General features: G+C 41.0%; 1 protein-coding gene across 5 annotated transcripts in view; it reads left to right on the forward strand.

The window, feature by feature from the left end:
- The first annotated feature begins 371 nt into the window (after window positions 1–371).
- The window catches only part of mbnl2 (muscleblind-like splicing regulator 2), a 127644-nt gene continuing 107059 nt past the window's right edge, over window positions 372–20956 (forward strand). For all 5 annotated transcript variants that reach the window (XM_079812360.1, XM_079812359.1, XM_079812362.1 and 2 more), the window contains exon 1: window positions 372–629. The gene's annotated coding sequence lies outside the window, so the exon portion shown is untranslated. The remainder of the gene's footprint in view (window positions 630–20956) is intronic.

Here is a 20956-nt window from a genome sequence, read left to right on the forward strand (position 1 = left end):
TCTAATCGTCACCATCTGAGATGAACAACAGGCCTTCAGCTTGTTGATTTAACAGCACTGTAGCCCACATCCATTGTACCCTCGGGAGATTCACTGTTGTTTCCACGGCAACAAGCAGACCCTTGCCCTTCCCAGGGCTCCTGACATTCATTCGGACTATACCACCTCAGACTGTAAATAGGGGGGCATTACCACCGCTGACACGACTTGTCTCCTGACTAAATGGCATGAAATACACAGTATTGACATATTTTAGAAATCCCTTTACGTATGATAATGAATAAAACGTGTGTAGAATGATTTTAGGTGTATTTGGGGTTAAAAGTGGCTATTGCCTCCCCCTCTTTCCAGTCACATGACTTGGTCCCTCCTCCCACGATCTGTCAGAGCCGCTTGTTGCACGACCAGCTTCTTGGTAAACTAACTTGAGTTCGGCGTTAAAATCTAAACCAGTTGCCTGACAAATCGCGTTTCGCGCGGACCCACGAGAATGTTCGCTTCGGTTAGACAGCAAGCCTTAATCCCCTTGACCTAACGAGTCGTTCACGGCAGTTTCCATCGAGCTTTTTTTTTTTGCTGTCTGCGTGATTTGTGGTCAAGAAACAGCAGCGGCAGGTCATGGTAACCAGGTAAGCCCCAGGTTCAATTATCAATTTTCAATAGCGATAACATACATTTGACTGTTTATTTTCGATATAGAGTGTTTAATGTCAACACATTGCGGAGAGAGAGCGTGTTTAGCTAACGTTGGCTTCGTCGCTCAGTGATGTCGACATGGGTTTAGTGAATGTATGGTCTCCTTGTTGCCGAGCGATAAATAAATAGATTGGGGGAAAAAATGAAAGTGCGCGATTGAGCTCGAGAAGTTTACACGAAACGCCCGCGTGCAGCTCCGTCGTAAAAATAACCGTTAGTGGCCGTTAAAATCGATGAAAAATACGCGTTGACAGCTCATTCTTTAGGATTGTTTGGTTGTTTTTCCGCGACATCATCGTTACTTCGTGATGGGAATTTGAATTTTTAAATTTCAATCTATCGCGTCAGTTTATAAACCGTTACGCGAGTTTAACAGTATACCTTAAAACTATTTTATATTCTAAAACGGACTAAAAAATCCCTAAAACTTGCATTTATCGAGCATGTTTACTGTTTAAATCAGGTTATAAATTGACCAAGATGAGAATTAATCGGCTCGATGTTTTCTACGACAGTTTTATTTCTCTTGTGGTAACGCACACGCAGAGATGACGTATAATATAACCGATGACGATGAGTTTAACACTATATTCGTTACCTCAGACTTCACGTGCTCGGTATTTTTCCCCCGTCGTGAGGAAGAATTTAACGAGTCAGTTTATAAATAATAAATAGATAACGCGTCTTTGCTGGTTTGAGTAGAGATTTGACATATGGTTTATCCATCTCAAAACTAGTCCTGTCATGAAACCGCTCCCAAATCCCGCGCCACACCCCGTGCGCGCGCAGAGCACGTGACAGCCCGACAACTAGTGCATTATTGAAATAATAACCAACACATAACTACTCTTACATTACGCATTGGTCTGCTCCTCACACTCTAGCGATAGGATATGAATATTAATGTAACATGCTAGTTTAAGGTGCTTGAAGAATAGCACTAGCTGCATTATCATGGTCCATATCCAAAAATCATAAGTTATAATAGTATGGTATTATCATGTCTGTTTCTTTTGGTAATTCGTTGAGTTTCAGTAGAGACGTGCGAATGAAAGGTGAGTTACCTGAGAAAGTGCTGAGAGACAAAGATATGGAAGAGGATATAGGCTAAGATGCTTTTCTAAATCTCAATAAGCATAATGCAAGTATGACCCAAATAGGAATCTAATTCCATGATCTCATTTTTATTTGCCCTCGCAGCAAGTTTCGCATCTTTCTTGTTGTTTTAGTGAATTAAGCGTCTGTCTGTTGATAGTCTGCACATCCTGGTAGTTCAACATAGGCTAATGATTCTCATTCGTTGAGGATGTCTAATGGGGATAATTAGTTACCTTTGCGTTTTAGAAAGCAGAATTTAGTTTCGCATCTCTGTATAATGAACTGTTTGCTGTCGTGTTAAAGTGCTGTCTAGAGCAGGGGTCTTTAAGAAGTTGAAACAACGTTAATTTTAAGAATGTGAAAGTCATAAGTAAATATTTCAAGTAGCTTAAGGTATGCTAAATTATTATTTGTTATAGTAAATTGCAGTGTTTACATTCTAAAAAACACTGGGGTTGTTTTCAATCCAACGTCTAGGTAAATATTGGACTGAACAAATGTTGGGTTAATTTTACCCAGCAAATTGGGTTGTCGATATACAGCACAATAACGCATTTATAGGTAAAGTAAAATGTACACAAACCTGTATTTTACCATAGACAACATGCACCAATTTGACGGAGCTGCACTGCTATCTCCTGACCCAGGAGCTGGGTAACACAAAAACTACCCAAACACTGGGTTGTTACGACTGACACAGGATCTGAGTAACACTAAAACTACCCAAACACTGGGTTGTTACATCTGACCCAGGAGCTGGGTTACACAAAAACTACCCAAATACTGGGTTATGACTGACACAGGATCTGGGTTACACAAAAACTACCCAAACACTGGGTTGTTACGTCTGACCCAGGAGCTGGGTTACACAAAAACTACCCAAACACTGGGTTGTTACGTCTGACCCAGGAGCTGGGTTACACAAAAACTACCCAAACACTGGGTTGTTACGCCTGACCCAGGAGCTGGGTTACACAAAAACTACCCAAACACTGGGTTGTAACGACTGACCCAGGTTCTGGGTTACACAAAAACTACCCAAACACTGGGTTGTTACGTCTGACCCAGGAGCTGGGTTACACAAAAACTACCCAAACACTGGGTTGTTACGTCTGACCCAGGAGCTGGGTTACACAAAAACTACCCAAAATCTGGGTTGTTACGTCTGATCCAGGAGCTGGGTTACACAAAAACTACCCAAATACTGGGTTATGACTGACACAGGATCTGGGTTACACAAAAACTACCCAAACACTGGGTTGTTACGTCTGACCCAGGAGCTGGGTTACACAAAAACTACCCAAACACTGGGTTGTTACGTCTGACCCAGGAGCTGGGTTACACAAAAACTACCCAAATACTGGGTTATGACTGACACAGGATCTAAGTAACACAAAAACTACCCAAACACTGGGTTGTTACGCCTGACCCAGGAGCTGGGTTACACAAAAACTACCCAAATACTGGGTTATGACTGACACAGGATCTAAGTAACACAAAAACTACCCAAACACTGGGTTGTTACGTCTGACTCAGGATCTGAGTGACACAAAAACTACCCAAACACTGGGTTGTTACGTCTGACTCAGGATCTGAGTTACACAAAAACTACCCAAACACTGGGTTGTTACGTCTGACCCAGGATCAGAGTAACGCAAAAACTACCCAAACACTGGGTTGTTACGTCTGACCCAGGAGCTGAGTTACACAAAAACTACCCAAACACTGGGTTGTTACGTCTGACCCAGGAGCTGGGTTACACAAAAACTACCCAAACACTGGGTTGTTACGCCTGACCCAGGAGCTGGGTTACACAAAAACTACCCAAACACTGGGTTGTTACGCCTGACCCAGGAGCTGGGTTACACAAAAACTACCCAAACACTGGGTTGTAACGACTGACCCAGGTTCTGGGTTACACAAAAACTACCCAAACACTGGGTTGTTACGTCTGACCCAGGAGCTGGGTTACACAAAAACTACCCAAACACTGGGTTGTTACGTCTGACCCAGGAGCTGGGTTACACAAAAACTACCCAAAATCTGGGTTGTTACGTCTGATCCAGGAGCTGGGTTACACAAAAACTACCCAAATACTGGGTTATGACTGACACAGGATCTGGGTTACACAAAAACTACCCAAACACTGGGTTGTTACGTCTGACCCAGGAGCTGGGTTACACAAAAACTACCCAAACACTGGGTTGTTACGTCTGACCCAGGAGCTGGGTTACACAAAAACTACCCAAATACTGGGTTATGACTGACACAGGATCTAAGTAACACAAAAACTACCCAAACACTGGGTTGTTACGCCTGACCCAGGAGCTGGGTTACACAAAAACTACCCAAATACTGGGTTATGACTGACACAGGATCTAAGTAACACAAAAACTACCCAAACACTGGGTTGTTACGTCTGACTCAGGATCTGAGTGACACAAAAACTACCCAAACACTGGGTTGTTACGTCTGACTCAGGATCTGAGTTACACAAAAACTACCCAAACACTGGGTTGTTACGTCTGACCCAGGATCTGGGTTACACAAAAACTACCCGAATACTGGGTTATGACTGACACAGGATCTGAGTAACACAAAAACTACCCAAACACTGGGTTGTTACGTCTGACCCAGGATCTGAGTAACACAAAAACTACCCAAACACTGGGTTGTTACGTCTGACCCAGGATCTGAGTTACACAAAAACTACCCAAACACTGGGTTGTTACGTCTGACCCAGGATCTGAGTTACACAAAAACTACCCAAACACTGGGTTGTTACGTCTGACCCAGGATCAGAGTAACACAAAAACTACCCAAACACTGGGTTGTTACGTCTGACCCAGGATCTGAGTAACACAAAAACTACCCAAACACTGGGTTGTTACGTCTGACCCAGGATCTGAGTTACACAAAAACTACCCAAACACTGGGTTGTTACGTCTGACCCAGGAGCTGGGTTACACAAAAACTACCCAAACACTGGGTTGTTACGTTTGACCCAGGATCTGTGTAACACTAAAACTACCCAAACACTGGGTTGTTACGTCTGACCCAGGATCTGAGCAACACAAAAACTACCCAAACACTGGGTTGTTACGTCTGACCCAGGATCTGAGTAACACAAAAACTACCCAAACACTGGGTTGTTACGTCTGACCCAGGATCTGAGTAACACAAAAACTACCCAAACACTGGGTTGTTACGTCTGACCCAGGGGATCATTTTAACATCGGGATCCAGGTTTAAAGGCAACACTCAGAAGAATGTTCTCCCAGTTCTGGAATTTTCTATGTAAATGTAGTAGAGGTGAGACGAATTTGCATCAGGCATATCGTATGAAAAAAAACGACATTAAGTTAATGCCACAGGTATGAAACGTCCCTCTGCATTTCCATTAATTCATTCAGTAGATGCGGTTTTATCTGAGTTTCTCCATTGCTGATTGCAAAGGAAAGATCCAACCAATGAAATGCAGGGACGTTTCACATTTAGCCCTTCTTCAGATGCACACAAACCTTCATTTGGGTCACGTCAGCGCTCTCAAATCCGTCCAATAGCATCATCATGACAGATCAGATCAGCTGCAAAGGATCGATTATCGCCTGAAACCAGAAGCTCAGAGGTGGTTTACATTTCTGTAGAACATTAACAACGTGACACATTTGATGAAGTAATCATTAAACGGCTCCACGAGAACTTGCGATTGTGATATGCAACGTAATGGCTGTATTAGTCAGAGCTGCCCAGATAAATGAGGAAATGCTTGTATATCAAATATTTAGGCTTAATGTCTCAATCTATATTAAGCTTAGCTTCCTGTGCTTGTTTAATATTACCAGAAACAATGTCAAGAGTTGAATTATTTACGTGAAACTAAACGCTGAACCTTCAATTGTAAATTATAATGTGCTTGAGAAATACCAGTTGAGTTTCTTCCATGATTCCACACTCTTTTAAAATAGTATTGTCTAATTTTACAGTCTAAAAAACAACCCAAGGGCTGGGTAAATATAGGACACGTATTGGGTTAATTTTACCCAGCAAATTGGGTTGTTGATTTAACCCAGCATAGTTGATTAATTTTCTAGCTTATTGTTTTTTACTTCATACTTGAATTAATGTCTACGTATGAACTTAAATCCCCTAAACGTTTTTTGAAAAAATATTCAACCACATATCCACCAGTTTGCATGATAATTCCTTAAGCATATTTTACATTATAGCATATTTTATATAGTTTTTAATACATATTGCCAACATTTACCCTTGTTTAACAAATATTAGAAGTAAACATTTAGAAGTAATTAAAGTGTAATCGAGCAGTCTCTGTTGTCTCGTGTAGGTGACTCAAATCGCGCCCCTGTATGTTGCTATGCATGAAATTAAACGATCTATAGCACAATAATTAATTTATAGATCAAATAAAATGGACACAAACCTGTATTTTATTAAAAGCATGCACCGATTTGACAGAAGAGGTCACAAAGAGCCTAACTCAACACTGGGTTACGTCTGACCCAGGATCTGAGTAACACAAAAACTACCCAAACACTGGGTTGTTACGTCTGACCCAGGATCTGAGTAACACAAAAACTACCCAAACACTGGGTTGTTACGTCTGACCCAGGATCTGAGTAACACAAAAACTACCCAAACACTGGGTTGTTACGTCTGACCCAGGATCAGAGTAACGCAAAAACTACCCAAACACTGGGTTGTTACGTCTGACCCAGGATCTGAGTAACACAAAAACTACCCAAACACTGGGTTGTTACATCTGACCCAGGATCAGAGTAACGCAAAAACTACCCAAACACTGGGTTGTTACGTCTGACCCAGGATCTGAGTAACACAAAAACTACCCAAACACTGGGTTGTTACGTCTGACCCAGGATCAGAGTAACGCAAAAACTACCCAAACACTGGGTTGTTACGTCTGACCCAGGATCTGAGTTACACAAAAACTACCCAAACACTGGGTTGTTACGTCTGACCCAGGATCAGAGTAACGCAAAAACTACCCAAACACTGGGTTGTTACGTCTGACCCAGGATCTGAGTTACACAAAAACTACCCAAACACTGGGTTGTTACGTCTGACCCAGGATCAGAGTAACGCAAAAACTACCCAAACACTGGGTTGTTACGTCTGACCCAGGATCTGGGATACACAAAACTACCCAAACACTGGGTTGTTACATCTGACCCAGGATCTGAGTAACACAAAAACTACCCAAACACTGGGTTGTTATGTCTGACCCAGGATCTGGGATACACAAAAACTACCCAAACACTGGGTTGTTATGTCTGACCCAGGATCTGGGATACACAAAAACTACCCAAACACTGGGTTGTTACGTCTGACCCAGGATCTGAGTAACACAAAAACTACCCAAACACTGGGTTGTTACGTCTGACCCAGGATCTGAGTAACACAAAAACTACCCAAACACTGGGTTGTTACGTCTGACCCAGGATCTGAGTAACACAAAAACTACCCAAACACTGGGTTGTTACGTCTGACCCAGGATCAGAGTAACGCAAAAACTACCCAAACACTGGGTTGTTACGTCTGATCCAGGATCTGGGATACACAAAAACTACCCAAACACTGGGTTGTTACGTCTGACCCAGGATCTGAGTAACACAAAAACTACCCAAACACTGGGTTGTTACGTCTGACCCAGGATCTGAGTTACAAAAAACTACCCAAACACTGGGTTGTTACGTCTGACCCAGGATCTGAGTAACACAAAAACTACCCAAACACTGGGTTGTTACGTCTGACCCAGGATCTGAGTTACAAAAAACTACCCAAACACTGGGTTGTTACGTCTGACCCAGGATCTGAGTAACACAAAAACCACCCAAACACTGGGTTGTTACGTTTGACCCAGGATCTGAGTAACACAAAAACTACCCAAACACTGGGTTGTTACGTCTGACCCAGGATCTGAGTTACACAAAAACTACCCAAACACTGGGTTGTTACGTCTGACCCAGGATCTGAGTAACACAAAAACTACCCAAACACTGGGTTGTTACGTCTGACCCAGGATCTGAGTAACACAAAAACTACCCAAACACTGGGTTGTTACATCTGACCCAGGATCTGAGTAACACAAAAACTACCCAAACACTGGGTTGTTACGTCTGACCCAGGATCTGAGTAACACAAAAACTACCCAAACACTGGGTTGTTACGTCTGACCCAGGATCTGAGTAACACAAAAACTACCCAAACACTGGGTTGTTATGTCTGACCCAGGATCTGGGATACACAAAAACTACCCAAACACTGGGTTGTTACATCTGACCCAGGATCTGAGTTACATAAAAACTACCCAAACACTGGGTTGTACCGACTGACCCAGGATCTGAGTTACACAAAAAACTACCCAAACACTGGGTTGTTACGTCTGACCAAATACTTAACCCAGGATTTGGGTAGAAACAATAACCCAAGGTGTATCTACCTTCCTTTAAAGTAAGATTTTAGTGCATAATCATAAACGCATTGGTTTGTAGCGCAAGTATCACCGAACTAGTTATTGACGTATAGTGGCTATTAATTAATCAGAAGTCTCGCACATTAAAAAAAATAGCTTCTACATTAAAAATCGAAAATGTAATATTGACATTAGTGGAGCAAAACAACACAGTAAAGCTGTGTAATTAGTTCAGCTTTTTTGTGCATTATCATTTGGTATTGCACCTCGATTCTACAAGCCAAATGAGCGATTCCAGCAATAAGCAGTTTCCACCAGTGAGAGTGTTTAGTGTAATCACAGAGTTGACTGTCAGGGTCATCAGGGTTAGCCGGCAGCTGCATCGAGTGCGAGTGTGTGTCTCGCCTCATTGATGTTTAAGCAGTGCATTGTTTTAACATGGTTTGCCGTGGCTTTTGTAAAAGCACTCTGGCTGTCACATAATTGCAGTGCGCCTGCGGGAACCTGAGCCCCTAAAAGCAGGAGGCTACAGCTGTTCTATTGATTTGGATGGAAACATTGTGAAGCGGCGTCTGACTCATCACTTCTGCCCCACTGCATCATCCCTCACGTGATGCTGAAGAGGAGAGGACGTGTCCTCATCGCCCACGGTAACGATGCTCATCGTCATAGTGATGGGTTGCCAGGGGATGCAGAGACCTTGGAGCCAGGCGGAGAGATGCTGCGACTGACGGAGGTGTTCGACAAGTCTTTCTTCGGTTCGGCGTGACAAACACTGGCTCGAGGGCACATACACTTTGAAGATGTCTTGAAGGAGTAGTTCACTCGTAAAGGAAGATTTTGTCATCGTTTGCTCAGCCCCAGAGCGTTACAAACCTGACTAAAGCAGAAGTTCATGCAGATCTTTTCCATGCAATCAAAGTCGCTGTTTACACCTGGTGTTAAGATGTATTTTGGTCAAAGTGGACGACGCTAAATACAGGTGTAAACGGGGCAGGGTTGACATTAAAGAGCACCTATCATGGAATTTTGAAATGTACCTTTCATGTAGTGTGTAACATAGATCTAAGTGAACAAAAACATCCTGTGATAGCTTGAAATATGACAGTGCACCGTATATATAGTTATTTTCTTTCAAAAGTAAGAGTCGACTCTGAGTCATTTTTAAGAATTTGTTAGAAGACCGAAGCTTTTTCTCTGACTAGATGACGTCAACTTGTCAAGTTATTTGAATACGATACGCCCACTTATTGCGCTCCAAGACGCCAGTGAAAACTAGAAAACATCATGGCCACGAGACGCCAGTGAAAACTAGAAAACATCATGGCCACGAGACGCTGTGTTCTGAAGTGCGACTCAAAAGCAAACTTCTTTCATCTGCCCAAGGATGAGCATTTGAAGACTAAGTGGCTTGAAGACAAACCATACATCGTCGCGATTGTGTGTTTATTAGTCGTCAAATGTATGTTTCGCGATCTCAGGAAGCTTTTATTATGGACTTCTATTATGGCACATGGTATCTTCTTCGTCTGTCTGTATCATATATGGACTATATGTGCACAGAGCGCCCTCCGGCTGCCAGGATGAACTGAAAAAAACACATAAGAGACTCAACCGCTCATGATTAGGCTATAACTGCCCATTTTGAGGAAGTATTGAATAAAAAATACTCCTCTGTTTAGAAATTTGACACAGACATATGAGAATCTATCAATATGTCTCCTCATCTGCACACTTTTGAACTAAAAGCCCTGAGGGATGTTGATTTGTCGCGAGTCTTCGTGAGGAGTTTTTTTATGAATGAGATCAGCTGAGGCTCATATTACAATCAAACAGTACCGACGCAGTTTTCATATTCATAACTCCTGACACATATTAATAAATTACTGTCACTATAAGACTTTGATGGGCGTTCCGTTTCCGAAAATATCTGCACAGACTTAACCAATCACAACTGACTGGGTCATCGGACCAATCACCGCAGATTAGCGTCACGTAAAGGCGGGGTTTTGAAAAGTGAATCACTAAAGGAATCATTTGAGAATCGCTGTCAAAACAGGTAAAAATAAATGCATATTATAAGAAAACTAAAGTCTTTTTTGTCATTGCATGCATGCAAAACTGTTGTTGGGGACTTCTAAAACAATATTTGGAACATTTTAAATGCCATGATAGGTGCTCTTTAAAGGCATAGTTCACCCAAAAATGAAAATTAGCCCATAATTTACTCACCCCCAAGTCATCCTAGGTGTATATGACATTATTCTTTCAGATTAATAAAATATTAGTTATATTACGAAAGTCCAGGCTAATCCAAGCATTAGAATTGGATTCATAGTTGCTCTGTTTTTGAAGTCCCTAAAAAGTGCATCTGTCCGTCATATAACTGCTCCACGCGGCTCTGGGGTGTTAATAAAGGCCTTCTGAAGCAAAGCGACGCGTTTGTGTAAGAAAAATATCCATATTTAAAACTGTATCAAGTAAACTTTCTGCCGATCATATAGCACTGATATAGGCCGGAGCGAGTGCATTTATTTCATAAACTCTAGTGCTCTAGACATGAAGCAGAAGCGTGTATGCGCGCATATTTCATCACGTCTTATTAAAATGAAATGTATGCACTGATTACACTGATATACCGAATGTCTGATCACGAACGCGCTGACACGATAGATTATTCTGCTACACAAAAGACAATGATGTAAATTAATAAATAAACTGACAATTCAAAGAAGAATGGGCAAAAAAGTAACTGCTTTATTCTTTCTGTGTTTAACTGATTTGTGTCATTTGTTCAGCGAGTGCTCCTGTAAATGTATTGCAAATATCCGCGTTTCTCCTCGTTTTGGCAGTTTGTTGTTATATAGGGTTAGATTTTTAAAATGCTTAAGGTGCCCTCGACTCAAATTTTAATATTCAGGTGTCTGTAAGTATGACTCTGAGCGTGTTGCAGGTCTGTGTTTTGGTTGTTGTCTCTCCACGACAGCATTTTGTGAGGCTTTGCAAACCTGTATTAACTCTAGTGTGGATTTTTTCTACAATATATTCACTCATCATGACAGTAAAACAGGGTATTCTAGTCAATCTCCTGCAGTATTTCCTCTCTTAATCAGTAGAAAATGTGACTAAAGGTCCTTTCACACTGGACGCGATTTTGACGCGCGAATAATTCGCGCGATGGTTTTTTTTTTTGGTCAGCTGTTTGTGTAATGAGAGCTTTCACACCGAACGCGAATGTGCTGCGGCGAAAAAACGATGTTTATTTTTTTTCGTTTCGATGTCGATTTTTTTTAACACTCGCAGCGACAGAAAAGGCTTAAACCAATCACATACAAGGAAACAAAGGTGACGAAATGTCCAGTTGATGTCACTAGCCATTCAATCAACATTAACCTTTGCCAGGTGTCGCATTTCTCACGAGATTACAGCTGTAGTTGTGTTTACAGCTGTACCGATGCAGATGTGTTTGCCCACTATAGGCAACAGATATTATAATCAATACATTGATTTTTTATTTTTTTTATCTAATTGTGTCCGCGACTATAGAAAGTGAATGTGTTTCCGTCAGTACGACTGTGGCACTTAAATGTTTACATTGTGACTCAACTGGAAACACAGCAGCTCCGGATCGAGCCGTTCCTGAAGTGTGTGTGTGTGTGTGTGTGTGTGTCGTCAGATGCGCTGCTACCGTCTCTGTCTGGAGGAGCTCCTCAAATTGTCCCACGGACATTTGAAAGTGTGTGCGGAACCGGCCATGATAAAGTTATAGCTCCTGTAGGAGATTAGCATCCTCCCCTTCAGACTCTGTTCTTTAAGACTGGGTGCACCCAAAGCCTTCTTCTCTGTCTTTTAAAGAAAATTAAAAGCTTGTCTCCACTGAATGATTACATGTCCGTGTTTCTCAGCTGTCGCCGCGAATGTTTTGGAATGTCGGAGCTCTGAAACGTCGCAAACTCGCGTCGCGGCTGGTGTGAATGGTTTTAACGCGAACTATTCGCACACGAAATATTAGCTTTTTCCGGTTAGCTTTTTCGTTACGCGTCCGGTGTGAAAGGGCCTTAACACCCGGTCATGCATAGGGGAAAAAATACCGCCATATACCGTGAAACCTATATAATTAAGAAAAATACCGTGATATACATTTTTGGTCATACCTCCCAGCACTATTTACAACACAAAAACAAAACAAAAATCCGGACAAGCAAATTTACTTGTCTGAAGGACATGCACGTGAACCGGCTTAATGTCGAGCCCTGTGGGGTTCAAAACGTTTTGAGCTTGTCCACTTTCGACCACTTCCAGAGGCAGTTGAAAACGCATTGCTGGATTGCTTTCCTAGTGCGAACGCTCTTGTGGTCAAATGCGTTCAAACAGCCACAAAAACACCCCCTACTCTCCGCCGGCTGACCTAAGTTGGTTTTGAAGACGGAAAACGTCTCAAGCACAATATTCTCTTAGCATTCCTGATTGCTAACACACACACACAGCATTCGGCTGGTCTTGCGATTGTCAGAGCTAAAAAGAAAGAGCCAGGACTTTTTTAATATAACTCTGAGTTCGTCTGAAAGAAGAATGTCAAATACACGTATGGTGACTTGACTAAATCAGGGGGTAATTTTCATTTTTAGGTGAACTATCACTTTAACGGTAATTTAAACATAGCCTTTGTAAAAATATAAATCAAAACATTAAATGTGCAGAAAAAAAGGTAAATGACTAGTATTTTCCAAGTCGATCAACAGCAGCACTATCGTTTAATCGACTAGTCGGCTCGTCTCGCACATCCCAAGTTAAAGTAAACCTGTCAAGCTCCAAAAGGACAAAAAACATATTATAGTATAACAATATAAAAGTTAGTTATATCAAAGTCCTGGCTAATCCAAGCTGTATAATAGCAGTAATTGTTTCTCTGTTTTTGAAGACCATAAAAAATGCATCTGTCTGTCAAATAACATGCTCCACACATTAAAAACATCCATATTTAAAACTTTATAAAGTAACGTTTCGGCCGATCGCCTTCCGTATTCAATTTATGGAAAAAGTGTTGAAAGTGCCCATGCCGTTCAAAATGCTTCAGTACATCTGACGAGCGTAACTTCGCGTTCGGTGTGGAAGCACTCATTACACAAACAGCTGATCAGAAAATAAAACCATTGCGCAAATTATTCACGCGTCAAAATCGCGTCCAGTTAACGACTAGTATTTTCCAAGTCGACCAACAGCAGCACTATCGACTAGTCGGCTCGTCTCGCACATCCCTAGTTAAAGTAAACCTGTCAAGCTCCAAAAGGACAAAAAAGCACCATAAAGTTAGTTCTCATAATCCATGCTCTGTATTCAAAGCATTTTAAAGTCATACGATGGCTTTGCATGTGGAACAGAAGTTTCCTTATCATAAAAATGAATGAGATTTAATGATAATCTCGTTCGTGTTGCGTAGCCCCGACCATGCCAAAAAACTTCTCATGTGTAATAAACATCAAATGTGGACATTCAAGGGTTATGGAAGCTTTGGCATACATTTATGGTGCTTTTTATTGTGTTTTTGTCCTTTTTGGAGCTTGACTATGTGCATTTTGTGTTCCACGGAAGAAAGGAAATGGTTGGAACAACTATTGCGAACACTTTATTTAGACTACAAATCTACTAGGAGTCATTATTATTAGTAGACTGCATGCTTAATATCTGCAAACACTTTATTTTGATGCATATAGTCTACTAGCTTTGCAACTGTCAAATTATTCTACTAATCCAAACCCTATCAATCTACTAGTACTCTGTTTTAGTAGTTGCAAATTAATGAGTTGTATGTAGGGTTGGGAACCGAGAACCGGTTCTTATGCAGAACCGAAACTGATTTTTGAAAAATACCAGAACCGCGCGAAATTCCTAAGTTTCGGTTCCGAAAACGGTTCTAGTGCAATGTGTGTGCGAAGCGCTGGAAGCGTATCCTTTCATAGCGAGTGACAGCCAGTGTTGCCAACTCCGTGATTTTCCCGCTTTCCCGTTTTCCACTGTTGCCGCGGGCTGTGTTTCATGTCCGCGGGTTGAAACGATTGTGCAATTGTGCGGGTTTTGTTGTGAAAACCTGGCAACCCTGGCTCACCTCATCATGAATATTAATTACGTTGCCTGCCGCTTCCAGGAGGGCAACGCAGTTCAGCACTGAAAGCCCTCGCGCTACACATTTACGGTTTTGCGTCAGATATTTTCTCGTTGACCACCAGCAAAGCGAAGAGAAAGTCACAAGTATGGATTCATTTCCAAAGAATGAATGATAATGAAGCAAAATGTAACACGTGAAAAGTTAATAACATGCAAAGGAGGCTGCACTAGCAATCTGACAAAACGTTTGCTACAGCACAGAGTGCCTCAGGGCTTATACCAGATTTATAGTGAAAGGCCTATATATATATATATATATATATATATATATATATATATATATATATATATATATATATATATATATATATATATATATATATATATATATATATATATATAATGTGTCAACCGTTGAGTCACCATGGTTTAGGTAAGCGTTTAGGCACAATTACCTTTGTAATGCTGAATTGCAATTTATTATTTACAAGTTCACTGAATAACTGAATTACTATTAAATTAATATATAACTAATTAATAAATATAACTAATAAATATAATTTATAACTTGGTTTTATTCAGAGACAGAGAGATAAAATGTAATAAGACAATTTCAGAGGTGTTCATTTGAAAAAAAATGTGTTGCAAGAATGGCTTAATTAATACTGTAATATGTGTACAGTACAGGACTTTTTTGACATTGCCAACCTGTAGGCCTAAATACATTTTAGAGCAAGTAATAAACACAAAATGGATTGTTTGAGTTGCGTATTGTGCCTTTTTCTTTTACCACTATTTGTTTAATAATTTTAATGGAACCGGAATCGGAACCGGAATCGTTAGGCGGAACCGGAACCGGAACCGGAACCGGAAAATTTCTCACGATTCCCAACCCTAGTTGTATGAAAGGAAACTTATTGTAGAATATCTGGATCCAACTAGCCTTCAAGGTGCCAAATGTGTGCCCTTTTCAGCTTGTATTGTTTGGGAAAGTTGGGCTATCAAAAGTCCTCTGTTGCCGGGGCGTAAAAATGGGGGAATACCTTTAAGATCAGCATTCAGGAGCCTGTCATCGGAAGCTCTGAGGTCAGCCTGCCAGTTCGGGGAAACTCGGCCAACAACAGAGCCTCAGAGAGGGAATGCTGGATGCTATTGGCTGGATTGCGGATGGGCGGCCCCTTGCCGGAGGCAGTCTGGCAGGAAGGGGTTGGTTGCAGGAGAGGAAAGGAGGGGAGGGGTGTGGGAATGGCTGGAAATGCTTCAGCCAGATAGTTGAGCAGCGAGCAGACGCGCTGGTCCTTTCTGCGCTGTTGCTGAGAGAAAATCCCCGTCTCGGCATGGGCCGCCCGCTCACAGCTTCGCATAAGGAATGACAACGTTTCACGTGGCCGTTATATACCGGGAGAGCGTGGAGTGAAGGAGTCAGATTGCCGCTCCAGGTGCACTTAAACCGAGTGCGACGTGAACAGAAAGGAGGCTTCGTCATTCAAGCAAGGTGGGAGGAATAGGGAACCTTTTATCCTTTTAAAGTTCCTGTTTTTCCCAACACGAGGAATTTTGCTGCAATGTGCTGCATGCGGGCAAGGGTGTGGAAAGAGAGGGAGGGAAATCTCTGAGAGGAGGTGTGGAGTTGTGTCAGTAAGTTACTCTGTCTTTATCCCATGTGAATGCCGAGGCTTTCCGGTTTCGTTCCCTTTGAATTCTTTAACATCTGTAAGTTAGTTTCCGTTTTTAAGAGTGTACTATATTTATGTACTGGTGCAGTATTCGCTTTGTAAGATAAAGTTTGTTTTTTTGAAATTGAAAAGAAAGGAAATTATGGTCTGACTAGCCCAAATCTTTCCGGTTTTGAGTTCTTGTTTCAGTTTTTTATGTGGTTAGAATGACCACATTTCTTAGAATATGCTTTGTGTTTTATAGTTTTGTTTTTCGGAAATTATTCCAAGCCTATCCAAAGGTATTGGTCCGGTCTGATTAGCAAGGGCATTATGCAAATCTAACGAACGCCTGCATCGTTCATGTTGGCCCGATCAGACCTCCGGTCTTGCTAGACATACAGTCCAGACTTTCAAAGAGCAGGACCTGCGGCGTGGCAGGAAAAGGCCGCGTTTGTGTCGAGCGTTTGGCAAACGTGTTGGGAGGAAGAGTGTGTTTTTTTTTTTTTTAAAGAGGGAGACTGACTCTGCCCTTCCCGTTAAAAAACCCATGAAAACAGTCCAGGCAGCCACTGACTCTTTATTAGCCGGAGCGCTCTTCTGAATCGATCAAAAACACATTTGGACCGACTCGGAAAGGTAATTAGCTCGCACCTTTTAACGCTTTACAACTGCCAGGCGTGTTTCATGAACAAATTACCCTTTATTACGAGACTATTTTAATGGGGGGGGGCCGTATTGCGCACTTGTAAAGAGAAGTGAGACTTTGTGCCAACATCTTTCCGTCAAGGCGAAAGTTTGTTGTAGAAGAGAGGGAGTATTTAAATGCAAGTTAATGTTGTGTTTTCATGAATGGGGCAAGAATCGGGCTCCTTCCCCAGCCTTTTAAAGGTAAGTCGGTTGCTTTTTCCCCTGAGACAAGTTGCAGGATAGTTTCTGAAAACATGTCTGTCAGTCGATAAGTAGATCATATCTGAGCCTAAATGATCTTCTTAATTAAATCGCACCTCAGTTTCAAACAGCCCGAGGATATGAGCGGGTACCAGCCAGGCATGGCTGCCGTCCACAACGCTATAAATAGCTAGAGATGATGATCTGGGGGATAAAAGCAGCCTTGGTGTTATGAAGATAATAACTTGGGTCACCGAGATTCAGTTTTACATTAAGGCTATTATCAAATGACACACCCGTTTTTGCTGACCACATTGAATCCAGCGTCTGTCTCCCTCGTGTGTGTGTGTGTGTGTGTGTGTGTGTGTGTTCCCTTATCAATCGCATTGCAAGCCTTGCTGAGTTGTGGATTGTTTTAATATATGAGCATTTGTTTTTAATGGTGTGATTGTTTATCAGAAGACGCTTTAGATTCATTCAGCTGTACAGAATGACGGCAGCGCTGAAACGTATGACTTTAATGAATGTTTACAGTCATTCAGCTCTTAACTATGAAGACATTAAGCTCTTTAAAGTTGGTTTTCGCTATCTAAAATTCCACCAGCTGTGTAGAAAATGTGGCCTAGTTTTGTTCTTGAGTTGTTTCCAAAACAGCTATCAGCTATCGCCTTGACTTTGTCCTCAGCCTTCTCTGTGTTATGATCATGTGGTTGTAAAAAACCTTCAGCAAAGAAAAGCGTGCCCCCCCCGAACTCGTTCACACATTCATCAGGTTTAGACGACTTTAGCCCTGTCGCGATTGGTCGATACAATCAACTGCGTCGACGCTGTTAATTAGTCGACCATGGGCATCGGAACCACTTTTTACGATCAGTGATATTGGACCCACTCACTTTTATCGTCTCTAACATTTAGCATATGTCTGTTTACCTACCTCTAATCGATAAACACTTATTATTAAACACGCTTTATTTCCACTTTTCTAATATTTTCTTCATTTTTATTGAAAATAAATGCCTTTCCGATCTGATATGTGTTGGGAAAATGGAGAAGATTGAGTTCGGCGAAAGCCGGACTCGAACCGCGGGTCGATTTGTGTCAAAACTATATGCAGTGCCCCTACACTACTGCCGCTTTCAATGATATGGCAATTTCCGTTATTTTGTCCTTTCGAACTAGACGTTTAGCAAGCAAAGCGGTATATTTGTACTTAAAGCTACACTGTGTGATATTTTCCATCCAGTGAATATTAGTTTCTCTTCCTCTCAATACCGATTTCGTTTTAACTCCTACGGTGACCGATTTAGTCCAAGATTAATATGGCTTCCAGTTCGACCTCGTCCACATTGGACACGGTGCCATCGAGTGTTAAAACGCGAAAGGCGAAGCTTGAATTTACGGGTATGTCCCTCTTTGGCTAATGTACTTTCAAGATGGAGGGGCAACATGGCGACCCGCATTCAAACCCCTCACCCGTATGTATTTTCAATGGCATATTATAAACTTACGAGAATACTTTATTACTTGAAAGAAGTAAATATACATTAATGAGCACATATATTTTTGAAAGAACTAAGTGTTTTTAGCTAAGAATAGACTAAAAAAGTTACACAGTGTAGCTTTAATGTAATTGGCATCTACTCCAGTAAAACGTTTCTGAGGACCAACCCACATTTTTTTTGCTTCCGACGGCCCTGTAGTCGACGTCAATATTTTTAGTCGACTTGGGTACGATATGATATTGTATTAGTACCGGTACTTTAAAAATGACAGCACTCTAATAAGAGCAGTATTTCTTAATGTGCATCGATGTGTGACAGCAGGAGTGAGGACGTGTGTGTGAGGACGCCAGTTTCGTGGATTATTGGGTTTGAATGGTAAAAAATATGTAAAAATGCACGTCCTGACGAGTATTCGGGTAAACGCAACGTCGGATATGTCTTTAGTGAACGTATACAGAGTTGAATGAGAAATCGGGTGTTACAATGAATTTGGTCCGTGCAGCTCTTAAAGGGCCGGACCTGATATTCTGTGTGAAGCAGGGCAGGAACAGGCCGGCCAAGTGAGTTTTTAGGGTTTTTTAACACTAAAACATTGATAAAACAATGAATATTAAGTTCTGTCATTTTATTCAGTTACTTTTACAGTTTTTTGCCATGGTATCGATTAGGGCTGTGCGATATTGAAGAAAAATGCGATATCCTTGTTAAATAATGCGATATTCGATACGATATTGCTTTAAGTGTGTAAAATCTATTTCTTTCCCCAACTGATATCTTTCACTTAAAGCATAACCGACTGTGTTTACATGAATACTCATCAAGACATAACTGTGTGTGTATTTGACAGTTCGAGTGTGTAACAAGACACAAAAAAAGAACGGCTTGTGCGCACATTTCGGTGTGTGTGTGTCAGACAGCACGAAATTGCAAGGAGTTGTTTTTTGCAAGTTATTGCGTTTAATAACTCTTTTTAATATCAAGCAAGTCACATAAGTAACAGTCATGTGTCAACCTAAACCGTACACTTTTCACAATGTTGAAATTAAAATCATTCAGATATTGCGTGCCCTTGCGATATGCATATTGCTATATGTACATATGCGATATTTCGATATATTGCGCAGCCCTAGTATCGATTCAGTATCGGTTTTGAGGTATTTTAGTCTTGTATCGTATCGAAGTCATAATTTTGGTATCGTGACAACACTATTCTATATCAAAAGTATTTGCTGATATTCTCTTTTTTTGTTATGTTGGTTTACAAATTTGTACCTTTTTACATTTTTACTCTTTTAGTTTTACGTTTTATCAAGGGCTTGTTTACATTTATACTTTTTTATAGTACACTACTGAAGGCCAACGTTGCAAATTAAATGTTTTTAAGTAAAATTGTTGAAAATTATTGTGATAAATTAGTCGATCGATTAATCGATATAAAAATAGTCGTTAGTGGCAGCCCTAGACTTTTTTGATTCAGTTTCAGAAGAGTTCAGAGGACTCATGGATGGACAAACAATATATTCCAGGATTTGCTTCCAATACGAGGTCAGGGTTTAGTTTTTGTATCTGTTGACCGATCTTTAGAATCGGTTTGCAGGGTGGGTTTGCACTTTTCGCCTCTAGACCACACATCTTTATGCATGACGTGTTGGTCAACAGGAGGCTAATTATTAGATGCAGCGAAGTCCAAAAATGTATGTCAAACAATCCAGCATCCTGCAAATTAAGAGACCAATATGATGTAATTCCAGCTGGCTTAGGCATCCCAAATCCTGATCTGATGCCATGGAGGATTACCCGACATTCATCCTCTGGGTTTGGAGCCACTATTATTGGTACAAAAGAGGCTGTTTGAATGGCAGAACCAGTTTGGAAAAGCCTACTCCTGTGACCCCAATGGCAGTTCACCGCTTGTACTGTAATTTTGAGCTAAAGTTGTAAACGTAATTGTTCTTAGTTGTAATTTGCATTGGTTTGCCTTGTTAATTAGCAGAAATGTTTTATCAAGGGCTCACGTTTCTTTTTCTCAGACTTGTTCGATACTAGGTTCTCTGGGATTTAAGCTACAGTCTTTCTATTACCAGCTTAGCTACTTTATCACAAATTAATTCACAGCCTAGTTATGTACCACACAAGTAACCTAGAAGTTACGCATTCACAAGTATTTTAAAGCGACGAATGGGACGGAAATGGATTTGATCCATCTAAAAATGATTGGATCGTGAAAAGTGGTCTCTATATATTGGTTAGAGTTGATAACTTGATAATGTCATCTGAAAAAGAAAGTTTTCAGAGTTTCATTCATACACAAAAATGAGACCATTTTGATTCCATCAAGCACTTTTTATGTGCTATAGATTGGGCAACTTTAGCTACATTTACATGCATTCAGATAATTGGATTGATGGCTTAAACAGACTGAAAAGGCTTCAATGAAACGCCTCAATTGAAATAATCAGATCAACAAGAACAAAATGAGGCATGTAAATGCTTGAATCCGCATATGCACAGTGCCATGTATACGTTTTGCATCATATGTTTTACGAACTGGTCAG

The sequence above is a fragment of the Gobio gobio genome (genome assembly GCF_949357685.1).
Source record: "Gobio gobio genome assembly, chromosome: 3".
Classification (NCBI taxonomy): Eukaryota; Metazoa; Chordata; class Actinopteri; order Cypriniformes; family Gobionidae; genus Gobio; species Gobio gobio.